This window comes from Salarias fasciatus, chromosome 9 (genome assembly GCF_902148845.1).
Source record: "Salarias fasciatus chromosome 9, fSalaFa1.1, whole genome shotgun sequence".
NCBI classification, from domain to species: Eukaryota; Metazoa; Chordata; class Actinopteri; order Blenniiformes; family Blenniidae; genus Salarias; species Salarias fasciatus.
In genome coordinates, this window is record NC_043753.1 from 19,142,892 (window position 1) to 19,162,523 (window position 19,632).

At 45.7% G+C, this 19,632-nt stretch overlaps 1 protein-coding gene across 1 annotated transcript in view; it reads right to left on the reverse strand.

The window, feature by feature from the left end:
* LOC115394637 (transmembrane protein 108-like) overlaps window positions 1–19,632 on the reverse strand; it is a 39,282-nt gene that overhangs the window by 16,448 nt on the left and 3,202 nt on the right. The gene's annotated exons all lie outside the window — the stretch shown is intronic.

The following is a 19,632-nucleotide window of genomic DNA, read 5'->3' on the forward strand; positions in this document are numbered from 1 at the left end:
GCTGGTTGGCTTCAAATCAGCTTTGGCGTCCTGCAGGCGGTGCTGGTCGGTAAAACCAATTACGGCGCATTAAACATTGACCAGTGAGCCTTGTTCTGAGGCGGCCCCGGCGTGTTGTGTCACCGAGACCGGCAGCCATGGGTGCTCTTCAGCAGCGTGACTCACTGATGCCCTTCTGCCGTATGAAAGGACCGACACACACACACACGCACACACACATGCACATCTGGTTCAGGGCTACAGCCACGCGTGTCCTTCTCCCTGGAGGATGCAATGCCCACAACATTCACCATTACCATCCGCAGAAAACGAAGAGAAGTGCTTCTAAAGAACCATTCATGATTTTACACACATACACACAAACAAGCCTTGCTGCATGAATAATCTGCTGTGAATGTGACATGTGAAATTGGATTTGAATAGAGGAAGAACAAAAAAAAAAGGGATTTGGGATATGGTTTCAAGATGATAGGAACAAAAGCAATAGGTTCTGATCCTTTTATAAGATTCAATTCCTCCTGAAGGGAGCTGCACTGCAGGAGGCAACACACTACATCTGACTCACCCTGGTTATTTTCAGGCAACCTTCTATTGCTTAGTAAGTATCTACAGCGGTGGAGCTCACTGCAAGAACTGACCATTCTGCGATTTAAAAGGCTGCAACAATATCCTGAATTCAAGTTCAAGATAGAAGAATTCAGGAAAGCTTTATTCAGCATTACTGAAAATAAATGGTACAAAATGCTTACAGTTGATAAAATCTACACAACATAACGGCACATAAAGTAAATATGTCACTGTTGTTTGCATAGAATAATTTAAAAAAGTAATTTCTCTCAAAGAACCACCCAACATTATATTCATTTTTAGAACATTGCTTCATAAAGGTGGCGCTGTCAAAGTCATTGCACACAAAATTGAAATTTTCAATCTTTCAATCTGTGTTAGCGGAGATAAGCTCAAGGAAAAGCCAGTTCTTGGGAAATTATGATTTCTGTGCAGGTTTGCCTACTGGATAGTCGCTGATCATATCAAACACAGCTACTCAGCACCGCTTTGAGTTTGCCTGAATGTCGCCAATCAAGTCGTTGCTCTCAAAAGAATACATTCCAATTATATGTTTATTAAAGTGCAACTTTCACAAATCAAGATGTTTGGCGTTGTTGAGGGAGCACTGAGAGTGAATCAAAGTACCGAGGTTGAACGGCACAAAAATGACAGGAATTCAAAAAGCTCTCTGGCGTTTTAGCTTCTCGACAAAGGGAAATCAAGAAGCATGAAATAGCAGCGCTGCCTCTATCAAATGCAAATTGGAAAAATAAAAGCAACAGAACTCTTTCTTCTCCTGACACAACTTCCTATTATGAAAGAGAAGTAAAGATTACAATGAATAGAGAGAAAAATGCAATGAAAACAAAACAGTGAACAGGCTGATAAGACAGACTCTCACTTCACTCGCACAATTCCGCTCTTCCTCCGAGTGTTTGCAAAATGACAAGTGAGACACTGGCCGCTCCGCCTGCTCTCAACTCCCAGCATTACGGCTGCATTAGAGAGGTCTCGGCTCGGCTGCATCGTCGTGTGAGAGAAACTGCGAGTTTACAGTCGTAACAGCAGGAGATTTAGTTTTTCAGGACGAAACACGCCGAGAAATTAGAAATCAGCTTCAACCGCCGTGATGGAGCGACAGTACATGTATCTTTACTCCTCTGCTGAGCTTTAATCGTTCCCTTTCTTTGCGTCACGTCCCCGGACTAATGAGCTCAATGGCGGGGTGTGAAGGGAGCAGCTGAACCTTTCCACGGTGATTATGCCTCATCAGTGCTGCCGGCCGGCGCAGGCTCATAGACACGCTGGTTAATTTGCAGGGCACTGGGTGGGGGGGGGGGGGGGGGGGGGTGGGGGGGGGGGGTGGGGGGGGGGGGGTGAGGTTATGAGAACGGGGAGGGGAGGCGGTGGAACAGACAGTGACAGAGGGAGTGTTTCATGTCCGCTTGCTATCACAGAGTCGAGGAGAGTTTTTTTTTCTTTTTTTTTTGGTGGAAACAGTGCTCAGCTCTTCGGGCCTCCTGCTGAGGAGCTGAATTATAGGTGTGTGTGCTCTGCGGAGTCTTGCAGGTAAGAGATAATACAGGGTGACAGTCGGGGTCGTGGCACTGCCACAACCAAACACAGGAGGAGGAGGAGGAAGCGGTTTCATCGACTGCTACTGACAGTTTGGTCGCTACAAAGCTTAACACTCACTCAAAAACCAAAACATCGATCCCATCTCGGATATATTGATCTGAAACCTAAAAGAACATATCCAGGCCTCCATTAAAAGTTTCTGATGATTAATGCAGAACGCGGCTTGAATGAGTTTTAATTGTTTATTCTATTCGTGTTTATGTGGGTTATCCCCCAGGTACCTCTGTTTTCTCCCAGGGTCCAAAAAAATCATGCATCTGAAGCTGACAGGTGGCTCTGAGACAAATTCCCCATCCTGAGGTTGGTTGGACAGATTTACAGAGACTCTCGCCCAGAAGGTCGCTGTTGACATCAGAGTAAAATCACTTGTCAAATGAAGCTACGCTCTATTTCAGAGCATCTTTTCCGAAACCCAGCCGAGTGTGACCATGTCACAATGTCAGCGCCAATGTCGTTCATCCAGCAGAACAGATGAAACACTTTGTTTGAATTCAACATATTCAGTTATCAGCCGTATATTTATTCCAGGACAGTGAGAGGAGACTGTGGCGATTTTTCACCAAGGATCAAGCGGACCTTGAGCGCTTGAAGTTTTCATAGCTTTTCGTGGGTTTTGGTTTTGTCCCGATCAATTCAATTCAGACAACTTCATTTATTCCCAAAGGGCAATTCAGTTTCAGTCCACCAGTCACAGAGAGACGAGAACGGCACAACAGCAAATCAATCAGACATTGAGACGCTCCGTCAGACGCTGCAGAGCTAAACTGTGACGGTTTGGTTGCCGTGCATTGACCCCAAACTGAATTCTGCTTGAGAGTTTCAAACCAACAGGAGAGTCTGATGCTCTGAAGTGAAATAAACGCAATCACACAATTAAACCTGGAAGGGTTTTTTTTTTTTTTTTTTTTTTTTAGGGAATTCTAAGTTTTAAGTGTGAATTTTTCAAGGTTGCAGATTGTAGTTCATGTTTTTGTGCCACTCAGATTCTTCCCAGCCTGATAAGGGAAGGGAAATGGCTTAGTTTCGGGGGACAGATTATAGCAGGCTGCTGAAAAACAGACAGTATCTCACCACACTGAAAATAATCCCTCATTAAAAATTCACCAGCAACATGTGTTCATGCAATAAGCGAGTCAGAGTATAAGCTGGAGGACATCTACGTATGCACATCCTCCCACAGCCGGAAAACACTGTCTGCAGCGGCAGCAGCCATGCAGAAGAAAATCAGTGTTTCTTCATACCGCAAAGAAAAATCTGGAAAACAGACAAATAAGAAAATACACCAAATACACACTAACAGAATGAAGCACAGGTGAAATTATTTTATTTTCCTTCTGGCGCACACACTGGCAGCTTACTACTTTTCACACAGACGCCTGGCTTTAAACTCGAGAGGGAAAAATAAAAAAAAAGTTGCATGGCAACTGACATGCACGCAGACGACAGCCATCGCCATGGCAACCCTAATAGTACATTATATTCAAATTCATTCACAAGGACATTTTGGGGCTCAATCAGAATTGGGGGGGGGGGGAAAAACAAAAAAAACAGGTGGGTATTGAGACACTCCCAGGCCTGACAGGAGAGTGATAAATCCAGGAGTGGTAACGATCCCGCCTGGCTCCAGGACTCGCTGCACGCTTTGTGTTGCAGCCCTGCTGACAGCCGCCGTCCCCGCTGAAGGGGGGGGGGGGGCACAGACCACAGGCCGAGGCCAAGGTCACCCGAGACGGCACAATGAAATGAGCCTGTCGCTCCTGCGCCGTGCGGCCACCAGCCGCAGGGATAACAATGCTTTTAATTTTGGACTTCCCTCCATTCTGCGGTTATGTATAGGGGCCGTGACGGCGGGCTGGCTGCCCGCCCGCTGGAGCCGCCGCCTGAGAGCTTTTCCATAACAAGAAAGAGGGAGGAGGGAGGAGGAGAAGTGTGGGAGTCGACGGCGACCGTGGTGTGAACAACAGCGTGGCTCTCACAGTCAACTGATAACTGGACGTCCAATCATCGCCGCTCAGACGGATGCTTTCCTCCATCGACTCCTGACGCTGCGGCGCGCTCCAGGTTTATCTCTCTGTTACGAGCTGCGGACAGTTTTCACGCGACTTCTGCCCAAGGATGGCGAAACAGAATGAAAGAAAGGTGAACGGTGAAACCGAAGCTTCAGAACGACCTCCAACTAAGCAGCCCCCCCCCCTTTTCACACGCGTTCTTTCAGCACTGCCTTCCAGTAGGATCCCCGCACGCCCGCCTCTGCTGTGCCGTGTAAAAATCGGGTTACATCAGTGTTGAATTTATCACATCAAAGCGCCGGCATTGGCTGATCTCAGACAGTTTAGCTTCTTTTTCAAGTCGTGTGAAGCCCGACTTCCCTCAGCAGCCCTGCCCTTCCAACACCGGCCCAGGGGACGAACCCGGACGGAGGGCGTTCGCTTTCCCTTTGATGTTTGTTCTACCCTTTTATGGAAATCGGCGGCCGCAGCTTTTTTTGCTTAGTCGCTGTGTTTCCTGCGAGTCGCGTCGACGGTGCTCCTACCTGCTGCGGATTGCAGCTGTGACTCAGAAGTGAGGCTTCACATCTGGGGGTGTTTATGCCATTTTGGCAGCCTGTGTGACCGAGCCTCATGGCTCAAGCTGATTGCTGATTACGGCGAATATGAACAAATCTATGATAAAACCACATTACCTCAGCTGGAAGGTAAAAACAGAGAAAACAGTGGCTCTCCTGCGGCGCTCTGATAGCCTAATCCTCCAGCCAGGATACACCCAACAACTGGATGATTACAAGTATTGATTGGATGCAACAACAGGCTGAAATTAAATGCAAACAGCAGGCGCTTGGAGTCGGGTTTCCAGGTATCTCTCTAGCCCCTTTCTAATCTTTCCATTCCTGGAGGAAGCCGTACGTGCACGAGTGCTCTTGGCCGCACCGACCTGGACGGCAACCCTGGCGGGTGCCGTGTCAGGAGAGCTGATGAGCCGTTATGCAAGGACTCAATCAGTGCAATCACTCATCAGCCGGCTCCCCTCGACGCTTCCGCCATTAAAAAAACATCAGAATAGCAGCACGGTGTTCAAAAAGATAACTAGACATCATTACATTAACAGTTAAAACTGCATAATGACATTAGTGTCTGGATATTACCAAGAAGAATACTATTACTTTGTTGTTTTTATGAACGATTTCATTTTATTTATTCCAAACAATCTACTACTGTGTCTTTTTTATTGTCTTTTGGATAGATCTGGCGTATTTTTTTCTATGTGGCGATAATAAAAACTGTGTCATGGTGAGTGAAACGTTACATCAGTGAACAGAGACGCAGACTGAGGAACTGGTCAATTTTCAATGAGATTCCGTGACAAAATAATGCAATCTAAATGAAATGAATAAGTCAAGCAGGAGAAATACCCACAGCATTGCACTCGTGTGTCTCAGATTTCAGCATTGTGCTCAAACAGATCGATTCAGTGCTGCCGGATCCACATTTTTTTCTATATTTCTCAGGTTTACATACTGTATATGTCAGGACTGTGTAGGAGTGAAGAAAATGCACTGAATAATAATCATTAATGTGGAGCACATAAGCAGAAAGCAACTTCATCCATTAGTAATGGTGACATTATAGATAACAGTGGGATTGCTTTTTGTTTCTCTCTCCGGTGCGTCATCGGCGTGCGTGCCAGAACGCAGAATTTCATCTTTGTATTCCACAATGAGGCGAGCTGCTGCGGCGGCGGCGGCGGCTTCGGCAGAATGAATGAGTTTGAAAGTCGTTCAGTGAAGAACTCCCACTCAGATGGAGCAGAGCACCTGTGCTCCGGGGCAACTGAGGAGGAGTGGAACAACATCAGCGGCCTCTTCATTACTCAGCACACACACACACACACACACACACACACACACACACACTAACACACACACACAGCCAGGACCAATGACTAAAGCAATTCATCAGTGGAATCGTGGCCAGAGGCCTATCTGTGGGTGTGTTAACACATGTGAGACACCGACGAAGAGATAAACGACGGCCAGCTAGAATTCCTGATGATTTGTAGCACGGAGTCCATTTACAAGCAGAAAGTTTTACAGGGGGAGCTTCCTCTGCTCAACAAATCTGTATCAAATCCCGGGAAATGCATCCATGTCAAGCCTGATCCATGCCTGACTCAGGAACAGATGCTGAGAGCGAAGTCTAGAGTTAAAGTGTCGTTTCTGTGACTGTGATTTCATTTCTGTATGCATGAGGGAAGTAGTCAGACTTAGACTTGGACGGAGTGTATCACACAGGGAAGTCATTAAAACTGAGGGGAGGCCAGACTGTCTGACAGCTTCAGATCGGCGGTGTAACAAAAACCCGAGGTCGGGTCCGGAGCAGAGAGTGAGACAGGTAACGGAGCCCAGGGGAGGAAACCTGTGACAGACCGGTTATATCACCGGAAAGACGACACTGCCGCCTGGAAATCAGGCACTTGGAAAGATTGAGAGAGGAGCGCTGTCAGCGGACAGGTTTGATTAGGGAGGAAGTCAAATGTGACGGACACCAGAGAGGCGAGGAAAAGTTTTGCAACTTGTTGCTTGGACTGGATGTTCAGAAACAGAGAAGTTGTTGCAGTATGTGAGCTGGGAAAAGCCTCGTCCATTTTGAAGAAATGTGAAATGTAACTATAACTGGGGACAACACAGCTAGGAGGCTGAAATAGGAGGAGAATAATGAAGTGTTAAACAACATCTAACACAGCACTCAGTTTACTCTAAAATAATAACCTCCGCTTCGAGTGATATTTGGTGTTTTTGTTATTTTTAGTGTGCAGACAGTCTCACCTGGAGACCTGCGGACCTGTGATACCTGCAAATCTCTGCAAAAGCTTATTCCTGCTCCCCGGAGAGTTATTGAGCCAGGCAGCAAAGGATCAGACATTGAGATGCAGCTCACCATCGCCACTGTCTGAGTCATAAATATCCTCCTCTCCATCAGTCTTCCTCTCTCGCTTTTTTTTTTCCTCCTTCCTTACTTCTTTTTTCTTTGTCCTCATGCGACCCCTGACGGAGTGACTGACTGCTCCTGGGAGCAGATCGCTGATGATGAAGAGGGACGTGAAACTACAGCGTGTCACATCACAGCCACGCCTGTCAAAACCAGTAACTGAGTAATAAAAACTGAGCACAGCAGGTGAAAAGGGCAGAAGACGACAGCTGAATTCGCCACACACGCTGAATGCATAATTACACTTTCCAGAGTTATTCTGTATCAGAAATATCAGCCTGAGCAGAGACCGGACCAGACGTCCATGTTGAGAATCATAAAAATGATGATAATGCAGCGTTTTCAGTCCACCTCCGATATAAATATTTGATCGCACAAAAGATTACGAGACTGGTCTAATTCACAGTCATGAAAAAAAAAAAAAAAAAAACACATAAAAGGCATCAAAATAAAACAGTTTCAAAGCTCCCTCGCTGCCGCTTTGTTTCCCACAGCTTTACAAGAGTTGTTTGATTCACCTCCATGTTTCCCTTCCTTTTCGCAGCTCTGCACTAATGAAGTGAAATGAGATGCTATGTCAGGCAAAATGCCACTCACTCTTTTGTTCAACTCGGGGAAGATGAAACGTGACACAGCGCGGGCCAAAAGGCAGGATGAGCGATGGGAAAACAAGATGTCTGATCCGTCGCTTTGAGAATAACTGATCGAAATCAGCCGGGGCGAAGCTGCCTCGCCTGGAAAACACAACACTCTGCCCTTTTTCCATCAGATCTAAAAACACTTGAGGAAAAGATTGGATCAAACACTCATCTTCGGCCTCCGTCTCGCTGCCAGAGCTCTCTGGACCGTCACCCCTCACAATGCAGCCGGATCTCTAAGGTCAGGAGACAGACTGATATGTAAACCGTGCCTCTCCTGCTTCGCTGCATTGATAATAATCGACAGTAACCGGTAACAGGCTCGCCATGGCGGGCAAAGATTCAGAAATTATGAGGAAAATGAAGCATTTGACTGAATCAATGGCAGATTTCTGTCTCTGCGGGGCAGAAATACTTCTGTTGACACTTTTGGAAAAGGCGGATTAAAAAAAAAGAAGAAAAAACAATGTTTGCAGACCGGATTCAAACAATTTGATTTTGAGAGCTGCTCCGAAAACAACCAGTTTAAGAGTCTATTTGATCATGACTTTACACTTATCTGATCTCCAGCTGAGATCCTTGGCAGACCGGGGACGAGGACTGAAATCGCGTAAGTGTGCGGCTGTCTAAGCGTCTGAGGCAGAGGGGATGTCAAACGGAGAGACGGTTAGCGGTCTGCCAAGAGATCTGCAGCCACAGCTCCGACACGAGGTTGGATGTTGGAGCAAAGCCTTGAGCTGCGATCGCTTTCTTCTCCTTCATCTCCCGTCTCTCCTTGCTTTGCACATCTTTAATGTTCTGTCCTGCTTTCAAGTGAATAAGTATCTTCCTCATTCCCCGCTCTTATCTCCACTTCAGACTCGGCCTTAGCACTCGAAGTCCCTTGAAGCGAGGAGGGCATTTCAAAGCTGAAAAGCGATTTTTTTTCTTTCCTTTCCTCAAAAAAAATGGATGAGGAATATTTTAAAAGACTTCTAAGCAACATCAACAACAAATCTCAGCTTCCATTATGACTTATTAATGCTGTGGGCGTGTTTCGGTGCAAGTCTTAAATGTGCATATGCTCACAGTTTGGAAGTCAAAATAACGGAAATCGACTGAATTGTTTTTTTTTAAAACAGGAAAAAACAAATGCTGACAGATGTAAATGACTTGTTTACTGAAAACTAGCGTGTGATGTGTGATCAAGTCATAGGGGAGGTTCTTCTGATGGATGTTAGTGCAAAGATGCAATATTTAGCCTCCAAAGCTGTTAATGCACAGGCCACATTTAATAGAAGAATGGGATTGCATCTGCATGAAAACTATTTAGTTTCTGGAAGATCTTTGGGGGGTTGTTTCACCTTTTAAGTTATTATGTTTGACTTTTACAGCTTTTCACACATGCTTGAACTTTCTTTTTTCAAGCGTTCATTAAAGTGGACTATTAAACACACAGGGTGTGTGTTAGCTTTGGACACCTTGCACTCAGCCTCTCGTCTGTCCACACTGCGACTCTGAATAGGGCGATGATTTTTAGCCTAATTCTCTGAAAAACAGCACTTGCCATTTGTCAATTTGTGGAAAGATTAGAGGCGCTGCTGCTCTGACGTCTGCTCGCTCTGCGAGAATAATGGAGCAGTCCACAACGCCGCCCCTCCTCTACTCTGGATTATGTCACATGCAAAAAAAAGTACCTTAACTATTCTATGCAAAGCCCCACTCAATTTGTGTAGTAATCCTCACTGCAGTGAAAACAACACGACTATTGCACTTTAAGAAACACATCTTTCATTGAAAATCTAGAAATGCCGCCTTGTTGAATAAAGTCAAATCTGCATCTCAAAGCTGTCAAAGCTCTCAAAGGCTCTGACAGAGGTTTGAGTTTCCTCTCCCACTCAGAAGTCAGAAAATTCACTGTTCTCAGTTCATGAATGCACAATTACGCAGTTCTGCCAGGAAAACAAAGCTCTGGATACATACTGATCATGACAGCTGCAAAGCAAACCGAATGCTGCCAACATCAGTTAACAATAGATCAGGATCAAACGTGCTTATTTTGTACACCTGACAGCCTCTGAAACTGTCTGGAAGGCTCCACTGACAATAACTGGATGGGAGTTACTGTTCAGGTCACACCTGTTTCTCCTGGCCTTCGTGGTTTAGTCCTGCAAGAGTCTTAAGCCGAGAAGTTCACATGATTTAAAAGTATTTACTTTTCCAGTGACGGATCGGTCAAGCCGACGCGGCGCTGGGAAACTTTTGATTGGTGGTGCAAATCTGTCCGTGTTAGTGAGCTGTGTAGGTGAGATTCCCTGTAATGCCGGTGACGTGGCGGCGGTCCATCTGACAGTCCATCTGCAGCGGGCTGAACACCTGTCACACCTCAACGTCTGTCAGAGGAGGCCAAGGCAGACCTGCCGGTGGACAAACCGCCCTCCGGGGCCAAGTCGCCATGATTTGAGAGTATCCGCCGGCACGAGCAGAATGTGTCAGCTGGAGAGCCGACGCTTCATCAAAACGCTCAACGTGAGTCCAACTAGATGCAGCCTTAGGAAAAAGGAGGCACATAAAAGGAGGGGGGGGTCACTTAGGAAAGAGAAGAGAGAGACTGCCACTAAAATAAGAACGAAGCTGCAACTAATTTTTTGCCAGGTACTGATTTGGGAGCACACATTTCCTTTTTGTTTTTCCAATTTCAGAAAAACCACCCCTGTTTTTATCAAGCAAATGGGTGCAGTCTCCATGGGACATCCCACCCAGTCATGCCTGACGGTTCAGTCTGTTCTCTGCTCTAATTGGGGAGGCAGGAGGTATTTTTAGCTCTAGATATTCAATAAAAGCCGATGCTCCTCCTGAGATTTTAAATTGAGATAAACACCATCACCATCGCACAAAACTAGCACGACACGGCAGTCGCACCGCAACGCCAAGGGTGCTGGCAGCCGCCATATATCCTCCGGTTTCCCAGCAGGCAATGCGGTAACCCTGAATGCGTCTCACCCTCTTACACCGAGCAGGTAAATCGCTAAAGGGCGTCAGAAGCAACTTTATCACAACACACGGCACAGGACTTGGCACAAACTTCTGGCCCACCGACAGCAGCACAACTGCTGCAACGCGACACCAAGATGGACGATTCGCCAAAGAGTTTCGGACCAGAGGTTTGTTCCGCGAAGCTGTTTCTGAGGAAGAGCAGACTTTCTCCACCGGCCTCAAGTAACCAGCGCTCCCTCTGCAGACAACCTCAGTCGTGGGGATTAATGATGAAAGTGAGTTTACAGATGAAAGAAGGACACAGTCTGCACTCAAGTTACGTGTCTGAATTATAGATGTCAACTAAAAACACACCGTGCATGAACATGAAAGAAACTGCATTTGTCTTGAGGGTGAGCCATTGAAAATACACTTGTGTAAGATGACAAACCAGAAAGGTTTAGTCTTGGGGGCATTTGTAGAATACAAAGCTCAAGGTTACCATCATAATAGAAGCCGTAAACAGGCTTAATCCTTTTAAATTACCATAAGCTGTAAAAACAGGGCGGGACAGAGTGTTTATTTCAACACACGGGGAAGGGACAGGAAAAAAACAGCTTTTAGGCAGTGTGTCACAACGCTATTCATCTGCCAACCACAAGAAATGAGAAGATGCATCCGATCGGAAGGTAATGGGAAACCTTAAAAGAAAATATCAAATTAAATAGTCAGTATTGTAGATCAGCTATTAACCAGATAGTTTTAAAATGTGTGACAGTTTTGGAATGTTTAGCTTGTAAATTTGTCTCAATTATGTAAAAAAAAAAAAACATTAATTGAGCAAATGAAGATGTTTCACTAATTTATGAACCAATTCTTACACTAAAACATGTTTTGTGAATCCCGTATGGTGACGTGATGATTCAGCAAAGGTCTGAACATGCCTCAGACCCGCTGCTGACTCATCTCAGAGAGTTTGAAATTTGATGAGACACAAGTGACCGAGCTCACTGATGAAATGCTGGTTCGTTAATTAGAGGTTGGCATCTCACACACGGCCACTGGATAGTTTGAGAATAACCACTTGTTTGTAAAAAAAAAAAAAAAAAAAAAAAAAAAAAACCCAAAACAAAATAACTGCAAATACAATTACAAACCAAAAAAAAAAAAAAAATTCTAGCAACTGATTTTGAATTAAGAAAGAGAAAAGCTTTGGTTTGGGTTCATAATCCAACAAACAACCAAACCAAACGGATGTAAAGGAACTGATGGAATCATGAAAGGGAAATCGGTCACTTCCGAAGTCTTTGTTATCCAGAACATCGCTGCAATAAATTCCTCGTAATGACAATAATTTGAAATCTGACGATGTCAGCGGCCAAATATCTGAAAATGAGCCGTGGAATTCACGCTTTCCTGTTGACAGATTATCTGAAAATCTATGAACCGCACAAGAGCTATGTCCGGAGCAGGACAGGAAACGCGCTCTTTGTCACGTTCAGGAATGTCCATGAGGTAGACACAGCAAAGCCAGAGCTGGAAGCCGGAACGTACATCTCAGAGGAGGAAAACCATATTGTTTCTACTGTCCCTCTCTACTTCCTGTCTCCATTAATGTGCTGCAAACACAGTTTCCACAGTAACAGTAAATCACTCCGCGCAAAAAACTCCCGGACATTCCTGAGTCGACACACACGTCCCTAATTTTACCTCCTGACGCAGCCTCTTTTCTGGTGACAATGGAAGGAACAACAGGCCGCGGCGGAGGATGTTTTTTGGAGGTGCGGTGGTAGTGGGGGGGCGGTGGTTAGAGAGGGTGTATTGTACCTCGTTTCCTTCAGCGGCGCAGCAGAGGCCTTCCAGAGCCGGCCGGGACGAGCGGCGTCCGTACAGAACATCCAAGGTCCTGAGATTTCCCGCCGGGCGTCGACCACGTGTCGGCAGCCCGAAGAGCAGGAGGAGCGGGGAGAGAGATGTTGTATTGTTCTCCTCTCTCCTCCTCCTGTTCTCCCCCACTGCAACCCCCACCATTAGTGAGACGGATTAAGTCCAAGAGCTGCTTGTCCAAAGTGTGTCTGGCTCTCTGTATGCCGAGAGACACACACACACACACACACACACACACACACACACACACACACACACACACACACACACACACACAGGATCGCACACATCACTTCAATTAGGCCTTCTCCATGTTATTCGAACTGACAGATGCACATTACGAAAAAAACAACACGGGAAATTGGCCTAAAACTGGTGAATTTATTTATGCATGAGCGGCCCAGTTGTTCAGGCCTAACAAGCCAATTAGAACAACACTAAACTGTATGTGTGTCAACATGCCAACACAGAAACACGTAAAGAGGATGCCGCGAAGCCGATCCAGCTCCAGAGTTTTAAATCCTGAAGTCACAGCCCAGATGAGGGCGAGCCTTCTTTAGAGCGTTCACCTGCCGTGGGGACCCGACAGGGCTGACATTTTGAGGGGAGAGCCCACCGAGGCCGGTCCAGCGGGAGTCCGGTCGCATCGGGGAGCGACGGACGAGCCGAGTTCTGATATATTATTTGGATCAGCCTCGCCGAGCAGACGGCACCCAGCGGCGTGAGCATTAATGTGAAGGATCTTTTCTGTCTGCGGACTGAAATGAAGCATGGAGGAAACAAATGGGAAAAAATAACCTTTTATATAACAAATGAAAAGCTGCACAGTTAAAAATAAATAGAGAAATTATTTGAATAATGGAAAAAAAGAAAATCCTAGGCTGCAGTGCAGATTTGTCATCTCAAAATAGCTTGTTTTTCTTGGTTATCAAGACAAAATCCAAATTGTTTCACTTTAAAGAGACAAACAGAGCACAAACAGCACATTGCTTTCTTTTAGAACCTAAAAATTGTCAATATTTTTTCATTTTAACTGAAAAAAGGGATTCTGCATGTGGCGTAAACCTCTTTATGATCTGCTCAAAGAAGCAACACATGGGATTTTTTTTTATGGCTGTGTCCTAACGTCTCAACTCCTCCACCAGGTAAAGTGTTATGAAAATTCTCACTGATGCAGGAGACACACACACACACACACACACACACACACACACACACACACACACACACACACACACACACAATGGGACTGAACTGGATGATATTCTTCAGAGTTGATAAGAACAGAACAACCTGATCTCCATCAAAAGAAAAAAAAAACATCCATATAAAATGTAGCTGCCGACAAAGAACCAACCAGTTGCTTCAATAATGAACTTACAGACTTCAGAAATATCTACCAGACTTCCAAACCCCTCAGTCTTGAAGACTTTGTCTTGTTGTCTGTGGCTGAAACCTCCAATTACAGACACACACAGCCAGTAATGTCACTGCTAACAAAAAAAAGAAAAAAAAAAATCCTTGTGAAACTGGCTTGATAATTGCTGTCCTGCTCACAGCATCAGGCAAAACCGCTGCGAACAAAACAAGCCAATTATTCTGAATCAGCTTTGAACATTTTTTCTGTGGAAAAACCGAGGAGGATTCTGTTTTACAAGCCCGCAACAAGCTGGAACATCACGGGTGTGTTTACGTCGAGGGCGGCTGGTTTGCGCTGAGGTTTGGTGTGACACCGGGCCTGATGCAAGGGGATCAAGATCAGGGTGTAAGCTCCTTACGGAACGGGACCGCAACCCCCGTTCTGATAATGTGAGAAGCAGTCTCAACTTTTAAAGAGCTTGATTCACATAATATAGAGTAAGCGGCTTTAGCATGGGACACTCTCCAACACGCAACATCCATCAAACGCCTCTCGCAGATGCCTATCGAAGAAATAATGAAGCAATCAGCGCAGCCACTCAGCACGCTAATTACCAAAGCTAGCCTTAGACGCCCACCGGCACATGTGTGTGTGTGTGTGTATGTGTGTGTTTCAAAGGCTCTCCAGGAGAAAAATGTCTCACCAACAGACGTTTAATTACCAGAAGATGAGGAGCGTTGGTGCACCCATGCCATCACTCATGGCTGAATTAATGAATAGGTAAACAGCAGAGGAGCAAGCCCGACTCAGCACGGTCTGGATGAGATCCACACCGCCGTGCGCTCAGAGTCAGCACTGTTTAATGTTATGGATGAAGCGCTGGTTCCAGGCCACGCTGGGTTGGAGATGGGGAGCTGAGAAGAAGAGCTGGGCCTGTGCGTGACTTGTTTTCTGAGCTTCAGACGGTGTGATGAAGTGATAAACCCGCAGATGATCCACACCCCGGAGTTTTAACATCCAGCGGGTGACAGAATAACAACACGCAGAACGCCATGGCCCTATTTCATCACAGAAGCCTGTGGGATTATCATAAATCTCGCTGGTTTCTACCCACTAGAAGACGAATAACAAGTGAGTGACAAATTAAAGACAAATGATTATGAAGAAGAGCCACTTGGAGGCAACTTAAGGAGTAAACACCGATCCTCATTTGAATTTTTAATGATGGTGCTCTTCAACAAGGTGTTTATGATCCGATAGATGCATAAAATCAACACATGCTCATGTCTTCATGAGCATCTTTAACTATAAAGGCCAGTAACTTCATGTCCGTTGCCATTTATAATGTATTTATTATAGCTGTATGAAATCTGAAGGAAATTTCATACTGCAAACATGAAAACAATTTTAGCATTTTGTTCATTTAAAGTTTGTAGTTAATCATGATTAATCATATTTTGAACTGCATGTTTAAAATTCTGCTATTTTGCATTTCGAAGCAGTTTTCAGCCCATAATGTAAAGCATTTTTTAACGGATGGTCTTAATTGGAAATCAAATTAACACAAAGAAAGAATTTCCTGTCTGGCTTTTTGTATTTTCGGTTAAAAAGTGTTATGTAGACCCACTTAATGCAACGTCTATGGCAAAAACAAAAACATATAACAGCAACACCAGCAAAACTATCATCCTAATCCTAACGTCAAATAACAGCAAGCAAGAGATAGGACCACAGAACGGAGCTGAGGACAGACTAAACTGATCAGGTACAACAACAACAACAACAATAACAACAAAGCTGTGCCAGATGAAATGAATGTCAATGGCTCTACAGCGGCGTGTTAACAGCTACTGAAGTCAAAAGTCAAATGCTTGTCCCCAAAATGAAGACGGCGGGCAGCGGGGAGAGAATTTGCCGGCGTCTTCTGCTCCATCACTCGTCCTCTCTCCTCCCTGTGATGCAAGACGTGGGACAATATAGCAGGGACGAGCTGCAGGATCTATTATTAGTGTTACAGTGAGGAACGAAGCGAGCGCCCGGGGGAAAACAGAGGAGGTGGTCAAACCTCGCTGACATTATTTTAAGAGTTGCAGTGGTGACAATTTCTGCAGGAGCACCTCTGTGCCTCAGAAGACAGAGCTGAGAGAAGCACTGGATCATTCTAGTGTTTTCCACTGGTGAAATGCCTAAAGTCAAACTGCAAAACAGGCACGATGCACACCTGAAAACTTTTCTCCCTTTCTATGAATTCACTGGTTTTATGTTTCATAAATAATAATTAGCAAAACTGTGAATGGAGTGTGTTCAAATGTACTTCTGACGAAGCAAAATCGTCGAGTCACCTCGCCTCTCCAGTGAGACACTTCCCGGTTCGGAGAGGGAGCAGAGCGGAGCTGAGGAGTCGTTCCAGCAGCAGCAGTGTCATTTGGCTCGTGCTGGCGGCAGTTGCCACTATGAGATAATCTGGGTGCGAATGTGAATCTCTCGCATCTGCGGCGACCCGGGCCAGAAACATCAGCCATTTTTGAATATGGATGAGATGAAGGGTACTCTGGAGCGGGAACGTTTCCCAAGTGTCTTCATGTTTGTCTCCAAGTCAGAAATCCGTCCACTTAGCCGACCGATCAGATTCGCTGCTGTGATGAAGCTGATGATGTTGATTTTATTTCACTCAGGCAGCGATGTCCCTACGTGCAGGACAAAGCCGCAGTCTCCATGGCGATGCGGTGGCCACAAACAAACATGCCCACTGCCGCCACCGCCGGCAGTAGCCCAAACAAACATGCAAACGTTCACAGACTGCTGCGTCATTTGAAAGTAAAATTTTTTTGCATCAAAATCTACTCAGGAGGCTGGAAACCCATTCCATTCATCCTTCCTGCTTCCACATCCTGTTCAGGATTGCAGGGCCCGCAGCCGATCTGAGGTCAAAAAGGATGGAAGCAGGCTAAACGCTGGACTGGGTGACGAACCACGAACACCATGCAGCAGAGATCCGTCCATCCTGTCCAAAGTGAACGCTGTGTCGTTTACCAGACAGCTCCTCAGCCCCCATGGGGTCTGGAGAGCAAGACAGAGGAGGAAATACAAGATGGGGGTGACAAACGCTGATGGGCTCATGTTTGAGGAGTTCTCCCAGAGGTGTTTAATGTGATTACGATGAAATGCCAGCTCCCACGACACTTTTGACAAGGAAGACATCAGAAACACGCAGTATGTTCATGATGGTTTGTGTCCTGGCTGCCATGTCAGCTCAGGGCTGCACTGAGAATTTATGAAGAGGGTTTTGGCGCAAGGTGCTTTCTCTGCCTCCTCTATACTTGCCTTTACCTCGGCTGACCCGGCTGAGGACTTGGCTTCCACTGTGCATGAGGAACATCAGGTGCGGCGCTCCTCAGCCCATCAATCTGACTCTCCAGCAGCCATGAAACAAGCCATATGCGGCAGAGCCCAGAGAGAAAACAGTGTTTTATTATATTTAAGAGTTCCTGATTTCCTTTCTTGGCTCTCTTTACTTGGACACAAACAGACTGAAAAAACTGTGGAGTAACTGCTGAAATGAAATGCTGGCTTTGGCTGGTGATTACAAATGCACAGTATGAGATTGTGTGTTTGAGAGAGGGGAAATAATTCAATTAAGAGAGCAGGAAGGATAAAATAAAGATGACCAAGCATTTACAGTGAGATACGGGAGCTGTTCCCTCTGGTCACCTCAATTCACTGTGACAATTAGCAGCTGACAGTGACACAGAAGCCCAATAATAAGCTCCAGTGTGGCGGAGGGTGGGGACTCCTCATTCCCGAGCATATGGCGCCACTTTAATCTGCAGCCTCCATCAGACGGGGGACACGGTTTGATTTCAGCTGATTAAATACTAAAAAATGAACGCTCCACAAATTATGAATTAAAAGGATCTTTATGCTCTCTGTGTTGCAAGATGCTCGGCTCTGAGGCTGCAAGTTGCCCGATTGAAGAAGTTGCCAAGGAAACTACAGAGCACAGCGTGTCTTTCGTCTTCGTGTCCCTATTGTAAAACTTGATGGAAAAGCACTTTTCTGGGTGAGAGGCTGCTGATTTGCCTCCTTGTTAGCCGGGGTCACAACCCGCCATCCATTAGAGGCTCTGAGTAATCCCCATAGGTGAGCCCACCCCCAGACCCTGTAATCATCGGCATCGGCCCACTCCACTCCGTCACATGACCCCCCCCGGCCGTGTTTGCTGGGGTAACGTGCGTCACCCCGCGGACTCCTGGTCCTCCCGCTCCTCCCTCCAGGCCGTCTTATAATCCTATTAGACCCAGTCACCCGCGCAGCATTAAAAATGTGCTGATTGATCCTAAACCACAAACTCTCCGAGTTTTGAGGCGGCTCACAGAGGAAAACTCCATTTTTTCTTCTCCATCTTTCACTTTTCAGGTATTATTAATACACATTGTTTAGTTTTTTTTTCTCTGAGGCCTGTTTAGAACATACATATTCATTACAGTTGGATTAAAGTTTTCTTGCAGATGTTAACAGTACAAAACACTCACATCACACAGAATGCATTAAGACAAGCCGTGGTGCGGCGGATCGCTGTGAAGCTCCGGGTCTTTGCAATCAGCTGTGAGGTTAAAGAATAGAGTTAAGCCAATCCTTGTGACTCTCTCATACAAAAGGCACCACGGTATTGTTTTTGCATTTGCGCATGTAGTATACGAAAAAGATAATAATGTCCCGATTATCTAAAGTAGAGCTGTGAGGCGTTGTTCTCGACAGTCATTCCATTAAGTGATCTTCATCACTTCTAAGGAGAATTTAAAATGTTTCAGTAAATAAGTGAAAAAAAAAAGTTTTTGTTCATGATGCTAGAATAAAGATCAGATGCATCTGAAGTAATGTTCTTCATTCTACGTTTTAATGTAGTTGAAAGCGGACCTCGTGCTGGGCTGATCAACAGACCGGCCATGTCATCCCCGAGGCCTGGCTGCTAGCGTGACTAAAAATAGCAGTTCTGCTGTGATTGGGGACGTTCAACATAATCAAGAGATACTGATCGAGCCACGTCTCTCTGGTGATTCTGCTGCAGATTGTGTGGAAAACTGACGATTTTCATTTTTATATTAAAGGATTAAAGGACATACATAATCATATATTTGTGCTTCTTTTAGATCTGATCATATTCCTAAAATGACTGCGTACGGCTGATAGAAAAAAACTCAAAAATCTTATTACATAACGCGTCTACTCACTACTGGGTGGAAGCTAATGGGCCCTTTTTGCTCCTCAGGTCCCTTTTGGCACGGAGGGTAACCATCAGAGGGTGGAGGTGCAGATCGGAGTGGCATGGCTGCAGCTGAGGAATGCCAGGAATTCCCCTTGTAAACACCTCGTGTTCCGAGCGTCCCCATATCCTTATCTCCCCTGTGCCCATGGCCCCCTTTAATCACGATAATGCTAAGTTAATCATTACCAACGCCCTCTCCTCTTTTTGGCTTTCCTGCGGCCTCCGCTTGGCCTGTTGCAAGTGAGCGGACCGCCGCCGCCGAGAGCTCTCGTCGTGTGTTTACCAGAGGCGCCGCGTCGTATATTATTCAGTCCGATACCCCCCAGTGCCCAAACAGAGCCCGTTCCCATGTTA